Source organism: Meleagris gallopavo, chromosome 7 (genome assembly GCF_905368555.1).
Source record: "Meleagris gallopavo chromosome 7, MGAL_WU_HG_1.1, whole genome shotgun sequence".
Classification (NCBI taxonomy): Eukaryota; Metazoa; Chordata; class Aves; order Galliformes; family Phasianidae; genus Meleagris; species Meleagris gallopavo.
In genome coordinates, this window is record NC_139410.1 from 22,561,437 (window position 1) to 22,588,641 (window position 27,205).

General features: G+C 41.4%; 1 long non-coding RNA gene across 2 annotated transcripts in view; it reads right to left on the reverse strand.

Moving 5' to 3' along the window:
• The window catches only part of LOC146544001 (uncharacterized), a 66,283-nt gene extending 41,457 nt beyond the window's left edge, over positions 1-24,826 (reverse strand). The window contains exon 1 of one of the 2 annotated variants that reach the window (XR_014884255.1): positions 24,316-24,819. This is a non-coding gene — a long non-coding RNA (uncharacterized LOC146544001). Of the gene's footprint in view, positions 1-24,315 lie in introns of both variants that reach the window. The other variant, XR_014884256.1, reaches the window with a different exon arrangement.
• Between the last annotated feature and the right edge of the window lie 2,379 nt (positions 24,827-27,205).

Genomic DNA, 27,205 nt, shown 5'->3' on the forward strand with positions numbered 1-27,205 from the left:
TTAATGACTAACCACTTATGTTGGTCCCCCCTTGCCCTGCAAATAAAAGAGGTCTGTATAACAGGGGCATAGCTATGAGTTTGTAGATGTATCCAAGTTCAGGTTAGAAGAATGCACCTGGACAGCCCCAGGAGTTCTCTAACTGCTCTGTCAAAACACGGAGAGAGTGGGAAAGCAACAGTGCTGAAAATACATCATCAGTGGGAGACCTCCTTATGACTCAAGATATCTACCAGAGGAATAATGACCAAGAGCTGTATCCAGACTGTCTACCATAGATGCACTAAGATACAGTCAGCAGTTACTTCCCTTCATTGATTCCAGAGACAGACAGGCTCTGACAGCCCATTACTCCAACTCCCTAAATATGATCTTAAACTGACCGATGACAAAGCTGCCTGCAATGTTTGCCATCTGAGGGTGGCAGTGTGGCTTGAATGAGATAAGATTAATGGCTGCTCTTACAGTACTTTGATCTTGAGATGCCAGTAAGACCTGGGAAGGCTCTTTCTCTTGCAGCACATGCAGTTCCCATTGGGATGGCATGGCTTCACCCCAGGACAGCAGGAAAAGGGAATCAGTGTTCACCAGATTAAGTGGAATAAAGAATCACAAAGCACTTGATTTCTCATCTCCTGGCTGAATTTCTGGAACAAAATAGTCTGCCTCCATAGAGAACTAACAAGCTGAAATTTGATGGCCTGTGTTTGTACAGGAAGTGAAATTCTATATTCAGATATCTTCTGGTTTTACAAATCTGGATGATCTGTAGAGGATTTCCATGTACAGAGCTGATATTCTAACAAATGACAGAAGTATTCTCTCCTCTAAATAAAGAAATGTCATGCAGGGGTTAGCAGATGATGTGCTGCTCCTTATCCTTCATCCCTGGCATTGCATTCAGCGCCAGACTTCATATCTCATCTCTAGCTCTACTATTATAGTTTGCCCTCTATATCTAAGAATTCATCTTGTAGCACAGCAGATATTAATGACATTTCAAGATAATTCTGAAACTGTAAGTAAAATGAACAAATATGGTTGAGATTTGCAACCTCTGTAGGCTACCATTCAAATCCACTTCTTTTTTCATATTCATTCTAAGTCTCTACAGAGGTATTCAGGTGATATTTAACAATTGCTATACTGAGCACTGGTTGTTTTCCTGATCTTGGTATATAATCCATCATATGCACAGACAAGAAGTGATTTGCCACCTCTCTATAGCTGTCTTCCCAATATTGGCAGATTCTGTTCTGCTGTGGTGCAGTTCAAAGCAATTCCACAGCATTCATAAATTTGCTTTGAAAGTTACTATCTTTAGCACATTGAAAATGGGAAAAAAAAAGTAAGTAATCCCACCATGAAAACAAATACCTGTGTTTAAAGGCATTCATGCTGGTGGGGGGGGGGAGAAAGGCAAGTGGCCAGTGGTGTGGAGGAACAAAGAAGCTTCTCTGGCCATTGCCTTGACCAATGAAAGAGCAGCCCTAGGAGTTTACTCCACCAGGTTTAGAAAAATAATAACAGTCCTCCCTCTCCCAATATGCTAAATCTGATCCTTGCTAATGTGAATTAATACCAGGCTTCAGTGCAGCCACTGGGGTAATGTGATGCTCTAGAGTGCTGTAATCCTAAACAGAGCATTAGGACAGAAGCTCCCACTGCAGCTGTGGCTTCTTGCAGGTGTTTCTTCCCCAGGCAGCCCCCTCAGTAGCAAGTCTGTGGCTGTGTGAGAGGCATGGGCTCTGGGAACTCTGTCGTGTTCAGACAATAGTCTGAAGTTGTGGGCTCATCCAGAGCTGGTGGTACCAGGAGTAAGGGGGGAAGTTCAAAGTGATACATGCTTCTGTTTGCTATGCACAAAACAAGAGGGATAGAGAGAAACAGTTTAATGAAGGAAACATCTCTCTGCTTTATCCGCCCTGCTTTGTTCCCTTTCCCTGTGTACGTATGCACTCCTTGTTCGTTCTAGTGGTGTTCCCATTGCCCCATCCCTGCCTCATTACTTTCCCTTATCCTCCCCTTAAGCAAGCTTACACATTTCATCAACAATCCCCACTATTCATTTTTCAAGGCACCAAAGGGAAATAGAAGTCTCCTCAACTAAGTTTGTCATCCCTTGGGACTGCCCTGCTTTCCCTTCACCCATCCTTCACCACCCTCCTCCCCCAAGCCATGTACAGTGCCTGTCTGCAGCCACAACTTGATATTGGGTTACAACAGGCCTCCAGCTGACCTGGTGGGTTCATCCTGTAAAAATACCGCTTGTGCTGTTCGTCTCTCTGATTACTCTTGGCTTGTAACAGGTGGGCTGCCAGCCTGAAGGGGGAGGGCAGGATGAAAAAGCAGCTCTTTAGCTGCATGCCCTCTTCAGAGAAGATGAAAAAGACCTGTTTGTTCTCTCTTCTGTCTTTGTCCCTAAGGTCTTGAGTTCTTAAGAAAAGAGTTTTGTGTATGTCCTCTTCATTTTATTTTTTTAAGTTCAGCATCACTGAGGTCAACAGAGGGACATTAACGGCATTTGCCTAGCTTAATTTCAGACATAGCTTCTCTGTTTAGATGCAAGTCCTTGTCAAAGTCCTAGATGACTTCTGAGATCCTCACACTGCTGCAGAACAGGTCAGAGATTCAATTAGTTTAATGACAAATTAATTGTCATTAATTGCTTATTAATTGTCACTTGGGAGAAGAGCTACTCTTTTTGGCTATTGGTTCATGGGCTTTCTTTCTATCTTGGATGCACTCAGGAAGTGGAGAAAGAGGACAGAAACAACTAACAAAGTACTTTGAGTTCTTGAAGTGGATATTGGAGGGAGGAACTTCTATTTAACCCAGCGTTGCAGGTCAGATTTGAACAATTTGCAGTGTGGGTGTGTTTCAGATGTAGATCGTAACTCAACAGTTTGTTCCAGTTCCGTGATGATATAACACAAGAAGCATTGTTCTAAGTCATGAAAGAGTTTCCTCTCACTTTTGATAGCAACTTTACATTCCTTCTGGATTCAGGTAGTTGTGAACTGCTTGGTGGCCCATAGTTGCCTAGGTAAAGTAAATAAGGAAATGCATAAAAGGTTCTTACATGGAAACAGGTGGATTTAATTCCATTCCATTAATTTCATTACATACTACTCACTTTCTAATGCATTCTTCCAGCAAAGACTTATCTGGTATAGAAACACTGGATTCACTGATGTGAGATGACCAGATACTTGGCTGGTGATTTTCTGTTTTCCTAATCACCTGCCCTGTATCTCATCTACAAAATTCTAGAAACTTGTATGGAAACCTTCACGGGCAGGTTTTTCGGGCTGTAATGAAGACTTAGTTAAGGATACTGCCACCAGTCTGGATGTACGCTGCACAGCGAGGAGAAGCTGATGATAAGCATTGACTGTCTCCCAGATTGTCAGCAATCCCAAAAGCCAACAAGGCCAAAGTGACACAAAAAGGGAGAGTGGACACCGCACCAGCCAGACTGAAGGACTTTGGAGTCATTTGTTTAAAAGGGACACTTCTGTGTGTCTGCATAAAACAATTTCAGTACTGATATTTTCATTTTTCAGCTAACAGTGACTTCTGTCTTCCTTTCTACATTTTGTTCTGTTTCACAATGAAAACCAGGAAGCCAATTTAATTTCCCATTTTTCTGTTCAAGCAATTCTACCTGGGAGCTGTCAGCAGTAGGAATTGTATTTTTCAAGAAATTTAGAATTGCTGATGATTCCTGAAATATAATTTCAGGTCAGCTAGGTCATTTCTACATGTGGATAGCTGCAGAATCTTTTGGAAGAAACTCCTTTCTTGTCTCACACTTGTTCCTGTTTCCGTAAGTGTCCGTTAAGTTACGCTGTACCTCACCTAAAAAAAATCTGCAAATTAAAAAAGGACAATGGTTTGTCTGTCTTTAATTCTACAGTGGCAAAAAGAAGCACAAAAGACTTTATATAATATATTGTATTGTATGATATTTGTTTCACTTTACAGACTCAGGAACACTATGTTTCTTTATTCTTTTATGTCTTTCTTCCCTGTATTTCTTGGAAAAAGGAATTGGAGTGGTTGAGAATTTAATAAGTCTAAAATGGACACAGTTTTACAAAATTTCATCTGCCCAAAAAGATCTAAGCCACTGAAAATATTTTCCCTTTTCCAGTAGGCATTATTTTCTTGATACCTTAATTGTCATAATCTTGCCATAATCTTCCTTTCTTGAGAGGAAAATAGACCAAGAAGTGCAGGTATTTTAGAACTATAGGCATACTATTAAATAAAACTTATTCCAAAAAGAAACCAACTCTACTTCTCCACCAGCCATAGAGATCCTCAAATGAACGAGCTCAATTACATTTTTTCCTTCTCAAGTCATTTTCAAAGGGCAAATTACCCTATTTCAGCTATAAGTTTCATCATCATCACTGCCTTAAAATTATGAAGTAGGTGACAAAATTTACTGTGTTTGTCATTGCTGTACTACAGTGCCTGCTTGGCATAAGGTTCCTAAAGCCTCAGGAGTTGCCCTGGGGATGAATTTGGCCTGCAGGGGTCTTCCATTTACTTTGATTTATTGTGATCATTCAAAATGTATTCTCATTTGGATGGTCAGGGATTTACATGCATAGCTTCCATTAACACTAAAGGGTGATACCATTAAGACAAATGTACAGTTAATCTCTGGCTGTAGAGATAAAAATAAACCTTGGAGAGTGCTCTGGCTGGGTTGGACATGTTCATTGCCTGAGTTTAATTTCACAGCATAAAGCAACTTTAAAATGTAGCTTTATAATTTTACCACCACTGACCTGTGTTTCTTAGAGGCAGGAAGAGGAAAGAGGGAACTGTTCATGGGAGAACTAAAGGAAGATGAGATCCCTTCCTTCAAGACTCAGCATGAAGACAGTGTTTGATATGAATACCAGGGAGGATCAGATGATATCTCTTCTGTGAATCACCATCACAGAATTGCTTTTGAACACTAGAGTGCTTTTTGCTGTTATTTTAGCAGTGTCACAGTAACCTTTGGAGAGAGAGCTTCCTACCCTTTCCCTGAAGTCATGCCAACCAATAGACCTATGTGAAACAAGAGAAGATCCGAGCCCAGAAGAGCTAAAAACAGAAAAACAAGTGGGGTTAGATGGGAATTCAAATCTTAAGAGTCGAGAAGCAACTTTTCGCTACTGAAATTAATGTAACTGATGTTGTGGTACATTCTTTTGATAAACAAAGAAAGAGTAGAGAGGTATAATTGCCACAGAAAAGCTCTGCTGAGGCATCTCGGATGTTCAGATGAAGATAATATTAAGAGAGGAGGGAAGACTGTTACTACAGGGGTATTAAGTCTGATAATTGATTTCTCATTTGATCAGGCTTGTGCGCAATACTTGAATGAAAAACCTTTCCAAAAAGGCATTTGACAAAATCTATGATGGCCTTTGTCCCATGATGACCAGCCTCTCTTGAGGAAATACACCTGGCTTGTGAAAAGAAAACCCTGGCACGTGTACTAAGACATCTGTCTCAGACATCTCTGTCACTGGCTGAAATGGCTCGTGCCCAGCCTCATTTAGCAAATCAGAGGTATATAGAAGCCAAGGGTCCGTCTAATGCATCTCTCCTCCAAGTCTTAGCATGAGTTCTTATATGATGCAAATCTTTTCCATGTTCTTCCAGCCAAGGAGAGGTTATCTCTGATATGCGGAATGTTCTGCTTCAGAGAACCCATAGTGTGGCAGGATGCCCAGAGTAGTGTGTCAGGTGCACATCAGCATGTTGGACCATCACAGGCAATGAGAAAGCGATGGCCTGAGGCAGTGCAGTGGATGTAACACTGAATAGTCGTTTAATTCCTGATGTTGGGCAAGGTGCTTCATTTTTCTGTACCTTCCTCTTCCTCCTCTCACATTTCTTCTGCATCTTCTTTATAACTTCATTGAAGATAAAGCCTGGGAAAACAACTTGTACATGTTTGCATTAGAGATTGGCACTAGTTGTTTTCTCAGTTGCTTTAGTGAAGTCATTATATGTCACCAACACAAACACAGACATACTTTGGTTTGGGCAGGAACCGTACCTTTGAGGGGTTATTCTGTCTGCGACTTTATTATTTTATTGGTCACCATAACATGTTTTAAGTAGTTGCCTGTCTTCAGCTGTAAATGAATACTGGCTTTTGATAGCTTATTAGGCTCTCTTGCTATCGTAAAACAAATTCGGTATTTCAAACACCACTGAAGTTTTCCACTCCTGTGAGTGAATCCAAGTTTGCAAATTTTGCTTTGCTGTACAGTACCATTCAACAGCCTGACCCAGCAAAACTCCTACAGATCTCACAAGACCCTTGGCAAGACACAGAAAATATTCTGTGTAAACAGCAAAAGGAAGCAGTGAGGAGGACAGAGAATGAATGCAGTTTGCTTTTAGGGCTTTTTGTCTTCTTTTTGTCATCCTCCCCCTAGTTCTCTCCTACCCCCCGCACCCAAGACCAGAATATCATGCATGTAACAGAATCAGTTCCAATAAGAAGGTTTTGTTACAGCTGTAATAAGCTTTCACACAGGGAGAGTCCCTTGAGACCTATATTTCATCTCAACTTTCCCCACCGCATTAAACAGAGAGTTTGATTCTGAAAACCAGAGATCAAAATTCTCTCCTCCCATACTCAACACTGGCAAGTAATGAGAATTGACAATTCCAAGGCTTGATGTGAAATTAGCGTGGTCTGGACTGAAACTGGTGGTGTGATAACAGGTTTTGGGAATGTTTCCACTTTCATCTATTTATTTATTATTCTTATTAATTATTATTAAGCTTGTGATTTGGCAGAGAGAAGCTGGGAGGAGGAAGAAGGGAAGAGGAAAGGGAGTCAGTAGCTTGGCAGCACACAGCTCAAATCTAAACACCACACATGCTTGCTATACCCTGGAAAAACCTGGATCTTGCACAACAATTTCTGTAACAGCATCACTTGGATAAACCAGCAACTTACTTGGAAAGAATCTTTGCTTTCCTAGAATTCATGTAACTAAGAGATAAAATGACCTTGAGGGATGGCAGCTTTCCTCATAAAATGCATTAACTCTTTCAGAGCAAGCCTCACTGAAAATCCCCATTTATCCATACTGTGGCAAATTAGACAGAACAGTAGGGTCTGCCAATGGGTCTCTTTGCACTAACATCATCAGGTTTCCCATCACCCTCAGGTCTGATGATTTAGAACCGTAGAATCATAAAGGTTGGAAAAAAACACTAAAATCATCTGGTCCAACTATTAACCCAACAATTTAGAAGGGAGACTTTAAAACCATCCAGTCAGCATTGCCTGTATGTGCTGATAAACCTGATGCAAACAAATGACTTGACCCGTCTTTACTCCTTCCTATTCAAATGACCTCAGAACTGATGACTTGACTCACTTCATCGTTCCTTGAAATGAACTGCCAGACAGGTTAATATAAGGTCTCTCCAAGAGAGACAGTTGCTTGGATTGCTGTCTTGAACTATTTGTGTTCCCCTTGGTCCTACAGCAGTGACTTTCAGGATGAAGATGAGGAATGAGACAAGCAGCAACCAGTCAAATCTGCTGTGCAGCTAATTGAGGAATGATCAGTGCTGTGAAGAGCAGAACTGACTGAGTGAAGACTCTGGGGCATAATGTTATTTGGCTGGATTTTCTGGCGTTTAAAAATAGTGTTTTCCCTGTGTAACTTTCCCCTTCAGAGGGCTGCTCTTCCCTCTGCCCTAGTTGCCTGTTTTCACAACACCAGTAGGAATGCAATAATTCTTTTCACCCTCTGTCAATTTTGATCAACCTACAGATTCAAGGCTGTTAGTAGGTAACTGACAGCCAGAGTGAATGGTAATTCTTGTTTGCTTGAAAAAGAGGAAAGAAGAAAATTCAGATTGTTTAGAGGGGAACAAAAGGGGCCGATTAGGAGAGAGAAGCAAAAGGAGCAATGAGCTGGATGCTTTTTACTGGTTACTCTATACCCAGATGTTATGTCTGTAAAGAAGCTTGTTTCATACTTCAGAATATTTCCACAATGAGAGATTCTGACAGCTTCCACTTTTCTCTCATTTTGCATGATGCTCTTAGACCAGGTGCTGCACTCTTTCCAGAATTGAAGACCCCCACAAAGGCCTCTTTCCCAGAGCAGAGCTATCCCAGCTGTGCTTAGACAATGCTGACATCCACTTTCCCTTAAATTTGCTACTAGTTTGTCTTTGAAATGAAAACTCTCCTCCCTCTCTTGTCCAAATTCCTGGGTTTCACCCCAGAGGTAGCTGTATTTCACTGTCAGTTGACCTGACTATGAGGGATGAGTATTCCCTTCTGCTTCATCATGAAAAAGAGACTGCAGAAGAGCTCTCTTTTCTATGTACTCTTTAGCTGTCATCACTATGCAAAAGATCATTTAATGAATCTCCAGCAAGATGCTTGAAATGACAGGAAGGAAGGATCTACCTTTTCAGCTGGTGCACAGCTCCCCAAGCTGCTGAAGCTTTGTGCATTCCTCTGCAAAGACAGCAGTGTTAGAGGTAAAGCTGCTGATGGAAAAGCAGCAAAGAGCTGCACAGGGAAGGAGAGGCAGATGTGGCTGTCCTATCACTTCATTTCTCTTAGCAGTTTGTATAGCTGGGAAATGGGGAGAAGATGGACAGTATGTCCCTTTGCCCGTGGTCCCAAGTCCTGAAAGAAAGAGGCCTGCAAGGCAATGAAGTGGTGATCTGTCCAGGCCAGAAGCTTGTGTAGTAATTCTGCAAGAGCTCATAGGAACATACACACCTCTGGCTGCTGGAACTTGTTTGACTGCCAGAGGGGACAAGAGCCAGAAGACCAGGTCACCCAAGAAAATAAAAACCAAAAATAAAAAAGAACTCAAAACCAACAACGACAGAAAGAAAGAAATAGCACACAGACCTCCTCCAAAATACTGACAGAATCAGCCCCGTGACAGGCTTGCTGAAGATAAAGGAGTCTCCACCAGGGATGAATTTGCTGTGGTATAATTAATTCCCCTTTGGAACAGTTGCCAGCAGGGATATCTGATTAAAAATCTCTTCCCTCCTCCAATAGGAAGCACCTCCTGAAGCTCAGCACCTCCCTTCCATTCCCCACAGCAGGAAGCACCACTCCAAGCCCCAGTGTGAGACTTGAACCTGTAGTGACCTCCTGAGCTCTGCAGTGGAGGATATATTAGCCAATGAGTCATGTTGACTCTGGCTTGAATCTAAATAGGCCTCTTCTTTCATACCAGAGAAACCACGTTCATACAGCTACAGACCTTGCCTGTATCGGATGACCCTTGATGCATGAATAGGGTGGTGCTCATTGCTGACATCCTTGCCTGGAGGAAAGGAGTGAGCAATGGGGTGGGGATGTCAAAATCCAGTTCCTCCAGAAGTTACATCCTCTCTGTAATTTAGGATGTAGAAGAAATTGTCATCCAATTTGAACATTAGAGACTAAGCTAGCACTCTGAATAATGGGAATGACGTCTTCTCTTTCTCTGTGGGTGGCCTTTTCTTTATAGGGATACTTGGTTGTCTGAAACTACATCTTTTTGAGGAGCCACTTTTTACTTCCTTGCATGCCCAACCTGTATAGTGCCAACTCATCATCTGTTTTTTGAAGTTCCATCGTGAAGGTACCTTATGGCCTTCCAAACCACCTCCTGCTGTGGTTGAGCTAGCAGAATTGGTGGCTACTTCTGGCTCCCTTTCTCCATTCTCCTTACAGAGTCACCAACCACTTGGGATTTTCTCAAATCCCCTCTGCGTGCATAGGCTGAGCAGACAGGTTGGAGCAGGGTGCTAGCAGACAATCAGACAACCCCGCATGGAAAACCTAGAGTGTGAGAACATGAGCTTACAACCAAATCAGCTGATGGCATTCTTAGACCTCTGCTGGGAAGGAGCAACTTCCAGATGAGAAGCAAGACCGAGCGAGCCTCCCAGCCACAAATGCTGCAGGGAGGGTCTGTTACTCACTCAGGGATGGTTATCTTCAGCTTTCAGGCAGGATGCCAACCTGACAATATGCAGGAGGGATTTTGCTCCCTACTGAAAACGGCCTACTCTCAGCTGGATGGAGCAGCTGGTCAGCAGCACACTTAATCACACTTCACTTGAGGTACTCAGGTGGTTGAGAGTTTAATGCAAGATAACACTCTGTGTCTGAGTAGGGCACTCTGTATCTGCTCATAAGGATAAGCTGCTGAACTCTAGTTCCTTCTGCTGATATTTGCCAGGATACTGACTGTTTCAAACAGAGGTTATCCTCTGCCTGATTCTCTCTATCAGCCTGATAACCAGCAGGATATTTGTGCTTTTGCCTGATTGTCCTCCTTTTGCAGCTGAACAAAGAGAGCGTTGTTTCCAGAATATCAAAACTGAGTTCACTTTGATGGGCTTAAATTACCAGCTATATATCAACGGAATGATAACAGCCAGACCAACACCTCCTTTCCCAGTTCCTGTGCCCCCTAGTTCCTGCCCCCCAGAAATATGTTCACATCTACTTACAGGCACTCATGCAATCCTGAACCCTCACTGATGCTATTACCTACTGACATCACCAATGGTCTGCAAAGAAATACAACTTGATGTTAATAGGAAGCCTGAGTAAGCAACAGGGAGATTTACTGGTCAAGAAAACATTAGCTTTTCCTTTCCTTATTCATATTGTGGTTCATTGGGCTGTCATGTAATGCAAATAACATCCATGGCATTAGCCTGTATTTAAAATAAATCCTTCTTGTGGTTGTTAGATAACTTCATCACAGATCACCTGAAGGTTTGACAAAAAAAGGAAGGGAAAAGGTTGTTCATTGCCTTCTGTGCTCTACTGATACATGTTTGTCCTGCAGACATGAGTGCGTGGGCTGCACAGCTATAATTCTGGTTTCTGTATACCGTACCTTTAAATATGAGTAGGCAGCCTGCCTATAGGACTGGGAGGGTGTAAATATGGAAAGACATTTAAGAGAAAAGAAAAAGAGATACCTTTTGCAGTGTCATTCATTTAAGAAAGCACAAGATAGAGCAGATTTAATGGGAAACACATCACCCACCCTGAAACCCAGGTTCGGTGGTTATCCAGAGCAAGCAATATCAGATAAACTTCCCTCACTAGAATTGCTCTCTGAGGAAACCTCTGCTCCAAGAGCTGGCTGTACTGAACAGCCACTTGGATGACCCTGCCTTAAGGCTGGCTGTTTCTGAGGCCAGCAGTTCCACAGTGGAACAGTGCAACAATTGCCATGCGTAGATTCTTCTGAGAAGGACCAGGTGTTCACTAACTGCCTGGCCAGTGGGTCTCCAAAACACCTTACAGCCACAGTCTCTGTGCAGATATGAAGGAAGCAATAGTCTGGCCAGGTCTGCACTGCTGCTCCCCTGCCACACAAATTTGTGTTTTGAAATATCTTCAGCCCATTGGTGCCAGGGAGTCTCCTGCAGATGCTCCAAGACAACAGCCTCTAAGCAGGTTAGGTCTACACCACAGGGGGAAGAGTGGTTTGAGAACACAATTAAGCATCCTATAGCTTCTATCTTCATCACATTGTTGGCTGCAGCTCAAGTTTGAAATGCCCACACTTGGATTTAGGAAGAGCTAAACTTGGCATAAATCTTGACGAGATGGACCATAGCCTAAGGCATCACCTACAATTCCTATTTGTGCAGACTCAAGTGGACGAGAGCTCAGGCCCAATTTAACGCCACAAACTAGCTCCTCCCCTGGCAGTCAGCCCATATCCATGCCCACACGCATGGGCTTGGGCCCCTGCAAACAAACATACCACAGTGGTTCCATAATGATACTATATAGCAGATACACTCAGTTCCTTTTACCTTGTATGTTTTCCAAGCTCTCCATACTCATGCTCTTACTGTCCTTTTTCTTACCAAATGAAGAAGCAGGACTTCTCCAGAATCTGGTACCAAACCATTGCCAAAAGTAGAAGGAAGGTCATCTTAGCCCTTCTGACTCCAGTGCTGCAGGCTTTGTCTGCTAGAGTAGTGCTGGTCATGTTTGAATAATGACATTATCTCTGTTAGATAAGCCATAGCCCAAATATGAGTCACTGTGTTCCATCATCCTCTCCATGAATTTCAATGGATTTCTGCATATGTCTCCATGTGACTGGAACTATTGATTCTAACAGATTTGGTTGTGGGGTTTTTTTTGTTTGTTTGTTTGATTTGTTTGGTTTTTATTTGATTAGGTTTGATGGGACATATATCAGAGTCTTTGGGGGAAGAGATGGATATCTTGCTGTCACTATTCACCTGTTTTGTGTTTCATACACACATGGTCCTTTTTAAAGTGCTGCAGAATGATTAGCAGTAAGAGTAGAGCATTCATATCGTATTCACACTGGTTAAAACTGGATTGCTGCGGTGTTGTGCACTGTACTACCCAAGAATGATGTCAGAAGACTGTGGTCATGTTCATTATATGAGATTTGGGCCTATGTTTGGAATCAGTACTTACGCAGAGGTCAGTGGGGGTCAGAAGATGTTAGCTGGTCTTGGTTACTCTAAAAACAGTTTATTAATATAGTTCAGACATGAGAAAACACAGATTATTTAGTTGATCCTAATAGAGAAGTAGCCACAGTGTAAATCCCTTTGTTCCTTTCATTTCACGTAGAGGGAATAAGTGTTGTGTGTTTGTCAACAGGGGGCTGAAGCCATGAGTCACCATTCAGCAAACACTTCCAGTTCTGTACAGATGGCTATCTTACCACTTAGCAGTTTTAGGTAGCCTGCATGGAGGCAGAGAAATGCCTGAAGGACTTTATCCTGCAAGTTAAGGTTCTAGGAGCAATGGCACACATAAGCTTTTGGTGTCCCTTACCTACCCATAGGATGTTTCCCATGTACATAGCAACATTTTTTGGCCTGTCATTTTCAGTTCAATCTGTCACGTCATTGAGACAAAAGGAGGCAATGTGTCCTTGCTCAGGTCCTCAGCGGGATCCTGAGCTGCACAGAAGCAGGTGAATTGATGTTAGCACCAATTTCTCCAGAATAAGTCTCAGCCATTGCTGGGGACACAAGTACAGGTGTGATTTGGACTATGATAACAGGGGTTGTAGGAAAGGCAATTAAAGTTTTAGTGTTGTTCTCTCTACCTCTCAACTACCAGATCACACATGGAGACAGAAATGAGATTCTTTATTATGTTTTCATGTTTTTATGACTCTGTTTTCTATTTGTTAGTGCACATAAACACAGAACCACTTGTATACTTGTTTCTTATTAGTGCTGAATACTATATATCCATCTCATGATTTATGGACAGGTAGAATTTTTTGCACTTGTCTTCCAGGGCTGGCGGTACTCTATAGATACTCCAGCAAATCTCCCTAGAGAGGGATCATTTAGATATCTATCTTTGTTTCCTTGCTGAAGGCTCAAATGCCAGCAGATTTCAGAAGTAAGTGATAAGGTCTCCAAGATATGCCTTTTCTGGTGAACTCACTCTCTTCAACTATATTTCTCATCTTGCTTGTTTATTTACTGTAAGCCATACTGGAACAGCCTCTGGAGCTAATAGTCAGGAGACCCACTTTTTACATGGTTTGATAATGATAGGACAAGAGGGAATGGTTTTAAACTAAAGGAAGGGAGATTTAAGTTAGATTTTAGGGGGAAATTCTTTACTCAGAGGGTGGTGAAGCACTGGCACAGGGTGCCCAGAGAAGCTGTGGACCCATCCCTGGAGGTGCTCAAGGCTAGGTTGGATGGGCCCTGGGCAGCCTGAGCTGATAGGTGGCAACACTGCCCTGTCCATGGCAAAGGATTTGGAACTGGATGATCTTTAAGGTCCCTTCCAACCCAAGGCATTTTGTGATTCTAAGATTCTGGCTCAACACTAGGCCTTGATTTGAGTCTTGCACACTTTGAATGGAAGTTTTGTGAAATATTTTTATTTATTCAATGCAAAGAAGGTAGATCAGCAGCTCTGTATATGTCTGGAGTTTTTTTTTTCCTTGCAACAAAAGAATTCACATAAAAAGTCCTACTCTATATGGCACTTGCTCTGGAAGAGAACAATGCTTATAAAAGCAATCCCAAAGAATTGCACCAATGTTTTTTTAAATACATATAAAGACATTTACCAGGCTACAGCGAGTGGATTTGCTGGGGAAAGAGAGAGAGAAGAGAGGAATGACGCATTTGTTTCACTTGTTTCCATAGACAAAGATCTTGTAGATGAAACAATTTGCCCCAGGATGAATCTTAGAGAGAGAGAAAAGCACTCAGACACCCTTTTTGCTAGTTCCCCGCCAAATTGATGGAGATGATCTAAGAACATGGTGTGCTATTGGACTTGTCATGAAATACCAGCTCCTTCTTGCATGTCACAGGCTTGTTCCTTGTGCTCAGCTGCACCTCCAGTTAATGTTTATTGGCGGGACTGTGAAGAGAGGAGGCAATGAGTTTTGGAGGACTTTGCTTCAGAAAATGCCAGACTCAAGTCAGCTCTTGCTTTGGGAGGTTGAAAGTGGTTAGCATCTGAGGGCTATTAGGCAAATCAATGGTCTTCAGTCCCCTTCCTTTGAGATGAGTGTCCAAAAAACCACCATTCTTGCTGGCAGTAATTTGGATCCTTTCTGCCTGTGTCAGGCCTTATCTGCACCACCTGTTGTGCCAGTAAAAGCTGCCTTCTGTCAGCACAACCTGTGTCCTCACGCAGTGCTGAGGCCCAGAAGTGGGGTAAAATTTTGTCTTTCCCTTAGGTGCTACCCCAAAATTACTTTTACAGCACTGTGCCACCAGCACAGATGGCAGAGGTTGCATCTCCCTTGCTAGTCTAAACAGTGCAGGGTCCCAAACATCCACAAGATCTGATCACATTTTTAAATATCACTGGTTGCAGCAAATGGGAGTCTGGCCACAAAGCTCTCATCCACGGAGAGCCTGTGCTTCCTCAGTAAGGGAAGCATTTACTACAACTCAGAAGGGTCCCCAGCAAACTGTTAACATAACTGACATAATTCTACACGCTTGGCATGCCCCAAGGTGAGTACATCAATAAATACCTTCAAAGAAACTGGGTCTGATCAGGTGACAGAGGCAGACTCCAGACAAGGGCTGTGTAGGTAGAGAGCTAATGACTGTACCCTGACAGCCTGGTGAAGACAAGCCTTCTGTCTTTAACACTGCTATTAACCTACTGCCAGAGGCACTCCCTGACAATGAAATTTGGGAACTATTTGCAAGCCTTCAGAAACACCTTGTGCAAAATTAATCCCCTGTTGAGTTGCACTGAGAAATGCTATGAAGGGGAGAATGGAAACCCAGTTCCTGAGATACTGAAAACATGACCAGGCAATGTACAACAGTGCTTACTGAAAAACAAGCTTTCTTTGGGACAGTACAGCTTTGGGTTTCACCAGATTTTTTTCCCTTTTAAAGGATGATGTCTAAATTAACTGGGCTGAAACTCACCAGCAGATGTCCAAGGCCAGGTCCAAAACAAAAGGCTGACTTAGCAAATTAGAACTGAACTCTGAGTTAAATACCCCAAAGGCTCCAGAATATAGGTGCTGACCCACCAGCCTTTCTTCTTCAACTTTTTCCACTTTCTGGTGCAATCTAAAATACTCACTTCATGAAAGTAATAGCTTCAAAACTACAGCCATACTTTACACTGCACATCACACTGAAAGAGGTTTCCTTTTCTAGAGCACATACCACATTAGTGGATGGGAACTTGTGTATTCACAGTTAGGCTAGTAAATCCTATTAGCAGTCTTTCATATTTCCGTAGGGTTTGGAGGTAATACAATATAGTTTATACAATATAGTTTATTCTTTTTTTTCTTCTTTTTTTTCCTTCATTACTCTTTTCCATCCATAGATTGTGCATAGGAAGTCGGTTTTGTGGTAGCAAAAGAAGTGGGCAAAATATTCAAATTTCTGGATAAAGAGCCATTTTTTTCTCACCAATGTTATATTTTCTTCTCTGCCTGGGTCTGTCAGGAGCTTCCTCTGAGGTCTCACGATGGTAACAAGGTTGTTTGAGCATACATGTATGAGGTGATTCCTTCAGTATGTGTGCTTGTGCATGTGCATAACTGAATGTTTAGAAGAGAGGCCATGAAGTGAGCACCATTTCAAAGGCCCCTGTTTGTCTTGGCATCCTTCTCCTCTCCATTTTTGTTAATTATTTGATGAACTCTTGCTTTGCCTGATGTCCTTCCAAAGGAGAGGAGTCTTCAGCCAACTGCGCACCATTATTCAAATGTTCAGTCACTGCTCTGCAAAAGCCTCTTCAAAGCCCAGCCTGCTGCCCCTGTTTCTGTTTATCAAACAGCTGTGTTGAGATTGGCTTCGTTTGGTCAAGTTCAAGAAGCAGAGCTGCCAAAATTATGAGAGAGGGAGCAGGGGAGAGTGAAAATGCCTCTCACCTCACAGGGAGTGAGAAAAGGGAAAATGGCAGCCTCTGGTCCAGGATGTTATAAATAACCAGTTTGGCACTGCTGCACAAGAAACAGCTTGGCTAGCCTTCTCTTCTCTTCTCTTCTCTTCTCTTCTCTTCTCTTCTCTTCTCTTCTCTTCTCTTCTCTTCTCTTCTCTTCTCTTCTCTTCTCTTCTCTTCTCTTCTCTTCTCTTCTCTTCTCTTCTCTTCTCTTCTCTTCTCTTCTCTTCTCTTCTCTTCTCTTCTCTTCTCTTCTCTTCTCTTCTCTTCTCCTTCCCCAGTGGGTTTATTATGTATTTAACCCTTTTCTGAGGGAGGAGATTGTGTCAGCCAGAAGACCTCTCTCTATGTAACTCTTTGCACACCACATACATCTCCAACATAGCCTAAAAGGTCAATGAACCAAGATTGATTCAAGGCTCCTTGCCTCACAAATGTTTACTCATGAAACAAGCTCTCAAACAGCACAGCAAGTGCAAAATTAAGTAGAAGTTGAAAAGGTGCGTGTTTCAATTCCTTTGTAGCAATAAACCTAACAAGAAAACTAAGAAGATGAGAGAAGAAAAAATTCTGTTTTGACTGAAGGACACATTTATTTACAAGGTTGATTTCCTCTTATTTCAAGAGACATGAAGATATTCCCTTAGGTTAGTTGCAGCTCAGGATTTGTGCAAAAACCCCTGAGAGTCTTTTCAGGAGTGTAGATATCAGGGAAGGGCAGTAACTCAGAGATATCCAAATAGAGGGAATGAGATTGACGTTTGGAAGGATGCTGAGAGAGGACCAAGGAAACAGGATGAGGGGAAATAGTTTCAAAATAAAAGAGGGGAGATTTAGATTGCGTTAAAGGAAGAAGTTTTTTATAATAACGGTGGTGAAGCACTGGAACAGCCCAGAGACTTGAGTGGGTGCCCCATCCCTGGAGACATTCAAGGTCAGGCTAGATGGGGCTCTAAGCACCTGATTGAGTGGTAGGTGTTCCTTTTCATTGCAGGGTAGTTGGATCAGAAGACCTTTAAGGGTCCCTTCCAGCTCAAACAATTCTGTGATTCTATGAAACACTTCAATCTCTCTGTAGGTTTTTGCTAAATAGAGATTGCCTGTTGTAAGATGCCCCAATGTTTTATCCAGTCTGCAGTGTTTCTCAGTTTTGACAAAATGCACTCACCACCTCTGAAGTGTAAAGAATTTTAAATCAAAAGGGATTAGAGTTAAATCCACCAGTACCTCTGAGCACAGATCAATGCACTGTGTTTATTTGCCACTAGCAACAAGCTGTGCCAGGCAGAGTGATTAATCCCCACCTGAGGCTGAGGGATAAGCTCTGCGTCTCTACACTCCATGCTCAAGTCTCTGCTCAGCTCTCTTTTGTGGAATAAAGCCACAGAAAGCACAAAAATCTCGATCATCATGGAGATGTTGCAGAACTCACTCTGTAAGAATTCAAGAAACATTGCTCTGAGCAGATCTTTCTAAAATGCAAATTTGCCAAGGGGCACATCTGGCAAAACTTCTTTTCTAACTTTTTTTTCCCAAGCAAACTTTTTCACAGTTCTCTTATCCTTTTGAAACAGTTTTCTTACATCTCTTCAGATAGCCAGGACATCATTTGGAATCCTCACTGTCGAGTCCAAAGCAAGGCTCCCAGCAGTGCCTCCACTTACTGACCTCTCTCTCTCCTTGTCAGCACTTTGGAAGGGTCTTCCCTAGGACCCTTTGTTCCAGCTCTCTCTGACCTTGGCAACCTTCTAAGAAAATCCTCAGATCATCAGTCACATACTCTCTCTGCAACTTGATTTGGCCAACTCTCTTGTTTTCCATCCCCTCTGGTATCCTTGTCAGTCTCCCAGATAGCACTTTTCCCCACTCTATTTGTCTTCATTTGGAGGCTCGAGCAATACCTCTTTCCTAATCTCTCCAAAATTCCTTTCACTCTGTTATTCTGTTTTGCGCAAGATCTAAGCCACCATTGGAAATAACCATCCACTCAGCTTTCACTTGCAGTGCTCCTAGAAAAGCCTCTACATAAATGATTGTATTTATTCTGGATGTGAATCCTTTCCAGCAGAGGAAATTGGTCTGAAATTTTAGGCACTTATTTCTGGGTGGAGGATAAAAATTTCAGAGAATCTTTCAATTAATACCTATGCAAAAACATCTCAGTTTGAGTCAAATGCTCTTTGAATGTGACCTTAGAACGGAAATCCTGGCAGAATGGCTGTCCTGTGCCATCCTCAACAGAAACATATCATCCATAAAAGCATAAAAATAGCGAATTTAAAGGTCCAAGATCCCTAAAATCTGGAGTTGGCTATAAGCTATGTGTTTCCAAAGGAATTAAAATACAGAGATGCTACTTGGAATGATTCTGTTTTTGGTTGTGCCCTTTCAGCCACTGACACCAGTAGGACTGATGAAGCAGTGACCTTGACAAGCCAGCTTCACTGGACTAGTTTATAAATTCTAAATATAGGAAGCAGCCAACTACCAAAAATGCTCTTAGAATAAATGCTGCTCTCCTAAATTAGCAGTGCCTAGAGAACCTTCTCTTTTTCACATCTTTTGATAGTAGCTCTTGAAGATAAATTTATCTGAAAAATTGCCTGGCAGAAAATGGGTCATATATCTCTACTTGGAAGACTCAAAGCTGACATATTCATCTGGTGCAGAATGAGATATTCATGCTAGCTCAGATGGCTGAGAAAAAGAGCATGAATTATCACACAGAGTTTCTTAGAACCCCTGCAATAATTCTGCTGGTATCTGATCAGGTCCCCTCAGAAACAACTCATTTGCCTTGGAAACAGAGATGATGAGAGATGATCATTTGGGGAAATAAACTCAGTGAAGCTTCCAAAGGACACTCTTTTTTGACTAGTCTTGATCTTTAGAACTTTTTCATAACTAGAGTGCAGAAGATTGCTTAACTCAGTAATTCAGAACTACAATTTGCCCCAGAGTATAAAACCAGAAGAAGGCCATGCAAGGGGCAGATTCTGTGCTGTCCCTCAAGCTGAAGACTGTTTTTCACACCGGAGTATCCAGTCTTTTACTTGTGGGATATTCCTTCAGTTTCAGGTTTCATTGGGAGTTTTCAGTAGCAAGCAGACTGTCTTATTTCAGATGTTTGTGGAATTGAACAGCAGAGAGAAAAATGCCAGGGCTCAGACCTTTCGCTTGAGAAACGTGAAACTTCCTTTTGATATATTTCTCTTCAAAACGTGGTATTTATTTAACAGGCTCCCTGACTGACTCTGGAAACCTGCTATTTTGACTCAAGAATTTTTCTCAGTGAATTATATTAGATAAATATAACCAAAGTGTGTGATTATGCTGGGTCGATTAACTCCTGATGTTGAAACAGAACCATTCCTTTGGCTGTTCTCACCAGCAATTTGTCACTGGTTTATGTTAGAAAAGCCTCCCCATGACTGAATGATGGAAACTTTAAAAGCCATTAAATCTTGCCCCTGCAGTTAATTGTTTCTGATTTTGTGTATTGCACTTCTTCACAACTACGTTTTTCCCCCCACAGTCAAGATGCTGGTGCTCTCTGCGAGACCTGGAATTAACGTAGTGAACGTTTCTCATGCACTTTTCCTGCATTGTCTGAACATGTCATAGAAATCTCAGATTCAACCTGCTTTACTTGCTGGAAGAGAGAGTCTGAGCTAAATCCTGCAATGTGCTGACTGTCTAACTCCTGCTGTCAAATGGAGATCCCAGAGGAAGAGGCATGTATGGATCATACCTTTTCCTATATTTCATGAGTTCTGTGATTTTTAAGCCCTGTTTCAGACATCTTGTATTACACTCCTATCATTTGTTCTTTTGTGAGAAGAAAACAGCAATTTTGTCTCTGTTTTCACTTTCTTTTTTCCCAGCATGAGGCAATATCTCCAGCACAATGAAAGGTTTCTTAGTCTGAATACTTACTAGTGCCACAGATGGACAGTCCTAATACAGAGTCTTCATTACACCATTATACTACTGCCAGAAGTCTGTAAAATTGCCCAAACTGATACATCTCATATTTGGAGGAGAAGCAAAATGCTATCTTGTGCTTCTAAGTCTTTATTTTTTAATTATTTCAGGAAAAAAAAAAAAAGATGGAGCTAATATATTTATAGAACCATAGAATCATTAAGGTTGGAAAAGATCATCTAGTCCAACCATAAACCCATCAGCAAAACAAGAAAAAATATGTGCTGGGCTAGGAAGTGTGAGAAATCCATGACTCCATACTGTGGTGACCAGGAGGTGCCAAAAAACAGTAGAATGGGTTTAATAATTATCATGGCTGTTTATTTCTAATCATTAATTGGTTCTGAACCCTATACTTTTGGCTTGATGACAAAAGTCCACTAAGCAACAATTAATTTTGTTTGAGGAAGGTTCCTGGAAAACGAGCAAGACATGTGTTGGCTGTTGGAGGCTTGCCAGGCATGAGGCAAACAACCTGCAGTGTGTAGGCAATCTATTTGATAAAATAAACTGTCTTAATCTGTTTATATCAGGTAATAGAGGGTGACTGCAGTAACACCAGATTGTGCCCAAAGCCAAAAGAATGAAAGGCATTTCTTCAAATATATCTTGAAGGCAAAGATTGTTCACCAAAATTCCAAAATCTTCTTGAGAGCCTTGGGGTCCCAGCAGCAGACAGAGATAACCTTCTGGGAAGAAGTTAAGGGTCTTAGCAGGCTGTATCACTTTTTGACACTGGCTAGTGGAGGCAGAGGAAGAAGACTGTGGCACAAGGGAGTGAGAAAGTATTAATACTTTGCCTCAGTCCTTTAACCTCAGAGATTTCCTTGTACTTAAACCAAGAATATGGTTCCCAGTGGTTTTGGGAAATGAACGGTTGTCAAAACAAATAGCACCCCCTTGACACCCTCCCTCCTTCGTTGTAAATAGTCTTTAATCGCTTAATGATAGTCTGCACCAATGGGAAATTGTGATTAATACTATTTACCACTAAGAAACTCCCATTGCTTTTTTACCAAGGAGTCATTAGATTTGGGCTGTACTATGGACGTAGGGCTACCTTCCTTTCAAACAACAACTCAGGGAGCACACCACTCACAGTTATTGCTCTATGATGGGATCCAGATGAATAAAATGAAGAAGAGGTTTCCTGGTCACTGGCCCTTCTCTATTCAGCTCCACAAGCTCATTAGATGTTAATAAGCATTTCTGGCCTCATTTGCAGACACAGAAGCACAAGGCAGGTACAGTTGTTTCATTTCATCAGTCCATCTCCTCTGCTGTCTACCGAAAACACTGATCTAAAGCCTTTCCTGAAATGACGTAGCAAGCTGGATAGCTGGTTCTAAGAACCACTTCTTTGAACTCATTTTCCCTTTTTTCACTTCAAATTGTGAAATATTTTGATTTTAAGATTTAATGGATTTGTTGTGGGTTTTTTCTTGTTATTTTTTTTTTCCTTTATTTCTTTTCTTTTTTTCCTATTGAGATCAAGTCCAAGTTGACTGGGCAATTTAGAGGATTTGACTGGAGTCCCATGAAACATGAGCACAATGTCCTGAACAGACTTCCATGACATTAAGGACAAATTTACTCAAAGATCTTTTATGGTGCCAATGCTTCTCCAGCCACGAAAACCTGTTCCTACTTGTCATACTGTTACTTATGAAAAACTCCCAAGCTGGGCCATTTGTTCCAGCTCATTTTTCCGAATCACTAGAATTCAGGCAGAGCTCATGGAGAGAACCAAACAAATACATTGTAGGAAATATCACCACAGACTCAAACTAGAATCAGCTTGAGGCAGGAATCAGGACACCTTCTCTTGGATTTCAATCAAGCAATTGTGAGGCCAATGGAAATTATGCAGCTGCTGGGCTGGAGGTTGGAGTGACCTTCTCAGTGAAGCTCCTTTGTATCCTGCAAGTATACTGAGATGCGTTTAAAGCTTTCAGTGACCATTGAGACTCATAGAGGCTTACTTCCTGCATAACACGAGCCACAGAATTTCACTGGGAAATCCCCTCTTTGGGCCCATAACTTCTGGCTAAGAATGAGTAAATCTTTTGATGTCATGTTGGGGTTCAGCTTTTCACCCTTGCAGCAATACGGTTTGGTTAAAAACAGCTCACTCTTTCTCTTTTCCTTTTGTTGTTCTTGAGTGTATTTGTAGAGAGTGTGGATCAAAAATGGTTGTTTTCCCCACACTGTCTGTAGCACTTTTCTTAAATGATGCAATCAGCCTGAGCCACAATTGGGAAGCAGTGATGTGCAACTTGATGAAATATATACAAGATCAAAGCTCTGATGGTTCCGAGCCAGTGAGTGGGAATGTGGCTCTGAACTTTCCCAGAGTCTGGAGGAGCTGGTTCAGCCCATTGTGAAAGCTCTGGGTAGATTCCAGGTGCACATTTTCCTAAAATGTGGAGGTATTTAGATCATTATCTCTCATTTCAGCTTATTACAATGAATTGGCTTCTCTATTCACTAACTTTACAACAGGTTCAATGATTATTTTTTTAAGAAACTTTTATAGCATTGTGGTATTTGCTTGAATACGAACAGGAACATCATGTTTAAAGATTGATGATGTATCATGCAAGGTGAAAAGGGGTTCATAACACTACATGGGATCTTACTTGTTTTTTGCAGTTCCAAAAAACATAGCAATGCCTGCCCAGCAGATAGCATTTACTCCAGAAGCTGCTGTAGAGGAGTTACTTCCTAAGTAGCATTAAGTGCAGTACCAGCCAAATGCACCTCTGTAAATAACAACCACTACCCATTTATTAATTTGTTATGTAATTAACATTGAGAATAACAATATAAGTGTTAAACTTTTCTTAACACTTTCCAGTGTTCTTCTTTTCATAGATTTATTAACTCTGTCGAATTTTAATCATTTGAACTGAAACTTTCCATGTTTATGCTCTGACTCAGGCTTTTTTTTTTTTTTTTTTTTTTTTAATTAATGTTTTAACAGTCGGACTATTTCTGAAAAAAAAAAGAAACATAGGAAAATAAATTACTCTTCTAAACCGGACATTTTTCCCTGACTGTTTTTCTTGAAACAGTCTGAAATCTTAATGCTTTCAGGAAGAAACTTGAGAGGGAATAAGCTGTGGAAGAGGAAGGTGCTGTTATGGGTGGGTTAAGCCCCTGGACATGGCAATGTCCATATGGTCCTTACAGTTTATAACAACTGAGTGTTGTCCAGCCACTAAAGTCTCTACACATTGCGTCTGATAAGTGCCAGTCTCTACTGTTAACTTCTTACATGTCAGGCAGACAAATTGAAATTGTATATAGAAGGACATAACTGCAAACAAGAGCAATATTGGTGGTCACAGTAGTGGTTACTCTTTAAGCTACAGAAAACTGCAGTGAGCTGCCAATCTAAGTAAGTGAAGGTCATCGTTACTAGTCTCAATTCTTCTAATTTTTTTTTTTTTTTCAGTTTTCCATGAAAGGCAGCCCTATATCACTGCCTGGGGAGGCAGATGAGGACCATATATAAAAATAAGCTTATGGAAAAGTTTTGTGAGAGATGTATAGAGAGCTAAGATCTATTTCATGACAGCCTGCCTTTTAGAAAGATTACATACTATATCTAAATAATTGATTGTGCTGTAGTGGCTTAGGCCACATTTCCTCCCAGAACTAGGAAGGAGAACCAGCATTTTGAATACCTATATATTTTTGCTGGCAAACAGAGAGATTGAAATGTATCACGTCTCTCTTGAACCATCTATTCTTGTATAGTAACAACTCCCTAGCTCTGCTAGTTGCACCTTCAATCCATGTGGCAGATGTACAATGTTCTTTCAAAGGTATTGGGCTCTCTGACTGATGCAAGAGATTCATGCACAGCCTCCCCACCTCCAATAGCATGTACTTACACAGAGCAATCAAAGATCTAAGTCCACTGCAGAATTTGTTCCAGTCCGTTGAGTCTGCCAGCCAATATAGGAGAGGAGGTTCTGAATGTGTTCTCAAATCCATTCTGGATTGTTCCTCAGCACGTTAATCATGGACTCTTCTATTTCAAGTTACTGCTTCCCCAGAGCCACCCTCTGAAAACCAAGAGGAAGCCACTCCCAATACAGACTTGTTCCCTCTGGTGTATTTTCTCACAGGGAGGCATGAAAGAGGAGAGGGAAGAAGATAATGCAAACTATTTCAAGAGCACTTTTTTGAGGAAGATGTGTATTTTAAAAATGTATCTTCCCTCAAACTCCCTAAATTCTTCAAATCCCACCACTGGAGCAAATGTTCACAGTAGTTCATGTCAACAGCACTGTATAAAGTTGGTAAATTACGGCTAGGAAGAATGATAGCTGATTCTTCCTGTATTTTTCCACCTTGCTCTCCAGCTGGTGAAGCTGGAAACCTCATGAGAGATCTTGTCCTTCTACCGATTTCCAGTGACAAATGAGTGTGGGCAGCACTGGAGACATGGCTGAACATTCACAGTGTTTGCTTTCCCCATGAACTTCAAGACCTCTCTTTGTTTCTGCCTGAATCAAGGCCTCTTAATGACCAGGATGTTGTAGTCCAACTGGTGAGTTCTGCTTTCCAAATTCTGCTGTGAGCAAAACAGGTGCAGCTTTTTTTTTTTCAAAATTGATTGCCCCAATTATTTCACTTTATTATATGAAGCCTAAGGGAAAGATGAAGTGCCCTAATTCCTGGCCACCTGCCAGTTGCAGCTCAATCATTAGAAATTACAAATTGATGCTGGTTGTTTTGTACCATTCCATGGGAAGATTTATGTCTTTATGTAGCCAGTGCTGATGGAATAAATTAAGCTGGGCATGAGAAAGGAATAAAGATTTACTCAGCATTTGAAAGCCTGGCTTCAATGCCTCACGGAAGAGTGTGGCAAATATTCTGTAGGCACGCAAATATATCACATATCCCTAACAAAGAAAACCTGGGTAACTTGCCATTAAAACTGTGACATTTCACCCCAGCACCCTCTCATTCCCAGATAAATCTTCAAGCTGCTGTGAAAAATATTCTTCCAGTGTAGAAAATATATACTGGTCTTCCCAGTGGCCATGGTATTTTAGAAATGGACCTGAAATGAGACTAAGCCTCAGCTCTGGCTTTTTTTTGAGGTGAATGATGTTGCCCATGTGAGAGGGACTGCCTTCTAAAAATGAACTGAAGAGGAAAAATTGTTTTTGAATAACTCCTTACTTTGCTTTTTTGGAAAAAACAAGTTTGGTTGAAGTCTACACCAGGAGTTTTCAGCCCATTAGGGCCATTCCTAGTGGAGCACAATAGATCGTGGAAGGACAGAGACTCTAGAAGAAGATTATGCAGGAGGAGGAAGGTGTTGGAAACATCACGACTCTCTGTGCAGACTCTCTGGCACATAGTAACCTGGACCAACCACGCACTGCTTGCACCATGCAGTGCTCTTCAGTAAACATACTGGCACAGTGGTATTATTTTAATTTTTTATTTTGAACAAGGGACTGCCCAAGGAAAGAGACTAGACTTAAACAGATCATCTTTCCTCTGAGCTTGCTTGCTGCCAGAAGGAACTGAAGTTGGTTTTCATTTGTGTTCTTTTGGCGAGTCAGCTCAGTGACTTAGAGTCTAGATGTGTTCAGAGCTGTGAATAGGATTTTAGTCATTCTGCTTGCACAGACTGGGCTGCATCGGCCACCATTGCCCAGGCCTTCTCCAAGAGGAAAAAAAAAAGACATAGGTTTGCTTACATTGTCAACATTCCAAAAAAGTCACCAGACAGATCAAGGAAAGGAATGAGTTAATACCTATATTTTGCCCTAAACACAACAGAGTTCAAATGTATCTGAATTTTTTTTCTGTTTTAAAGATTCACCATCCTTTCAGAATATCTCCCACAAGACTTCAACCTAAAATACATTGACTCGTGCAAAAACATTGCTATTTGAGACTCCTTGTTGTAAATGCATTTTCTTTTTTCTCAGTGATTCATAGAAGGTTGTTTCTTAGATTTGTATTTCAGTTTTTGCCTTCAAATACACATATTGTGTGAGTTCAGCTGTGAAGTCACTGAAATAAATAGTCCTTTTCCCTAGGCTGCTCATGAGCAATTTTTTGCTGGAATTTATCTATCTTGATTGGGAAGCATGGCCTTGTAGTTCATTTTAAATTCACTCTCCATAAATTCTCTCTAAATTCACTTGTTTCCAGCCTGAAATGTGTTTCACCATTTAAAAGAATGCCAAAAGTTTTGAGATTGGATAAGCACAGGATTGAACCCAAAGTCATTTGCTGGAATGTTTAATGAGGATCAAACATAAAGGGAGTGACTCAAAGTGAAATTGCTGATTAATCCAAAAAGTATATGCACAAAAATCCATGTGTATGACTCATTCAAGAGGGAGAGGGAGGCCCCGGATGAGTCCAACTTGCTCACTGTAAACTGAAAATAAGAGGAATCTCTTGGAAAATAAAATGACAAACATCCTTCTCTTGATGCATCTAGAGCAATCTGACTCCTGCCATCTGCTGAGGCTTTGTGGAAAATGTTAGGAACGCTACTTCCTTATGATATTTAATTTTACAACCTTTCTGCTCACACAGCAGTTCCTATTTAGGTATGACCAAATAATGTAATTTACAGAGTACTCAGAAAACAAGACCTGTCTATACCCGTAGCACACCTTTAGTGTCAATGCTGAAACAATAATAGGAACATACTGAAATGAGACATTTTAGATAGCAAGGTTTGCATATGTTGATGAAGCTGCTTCATTTTTACCTGTCTTTCCATGAGCAAAATCCTGAGTG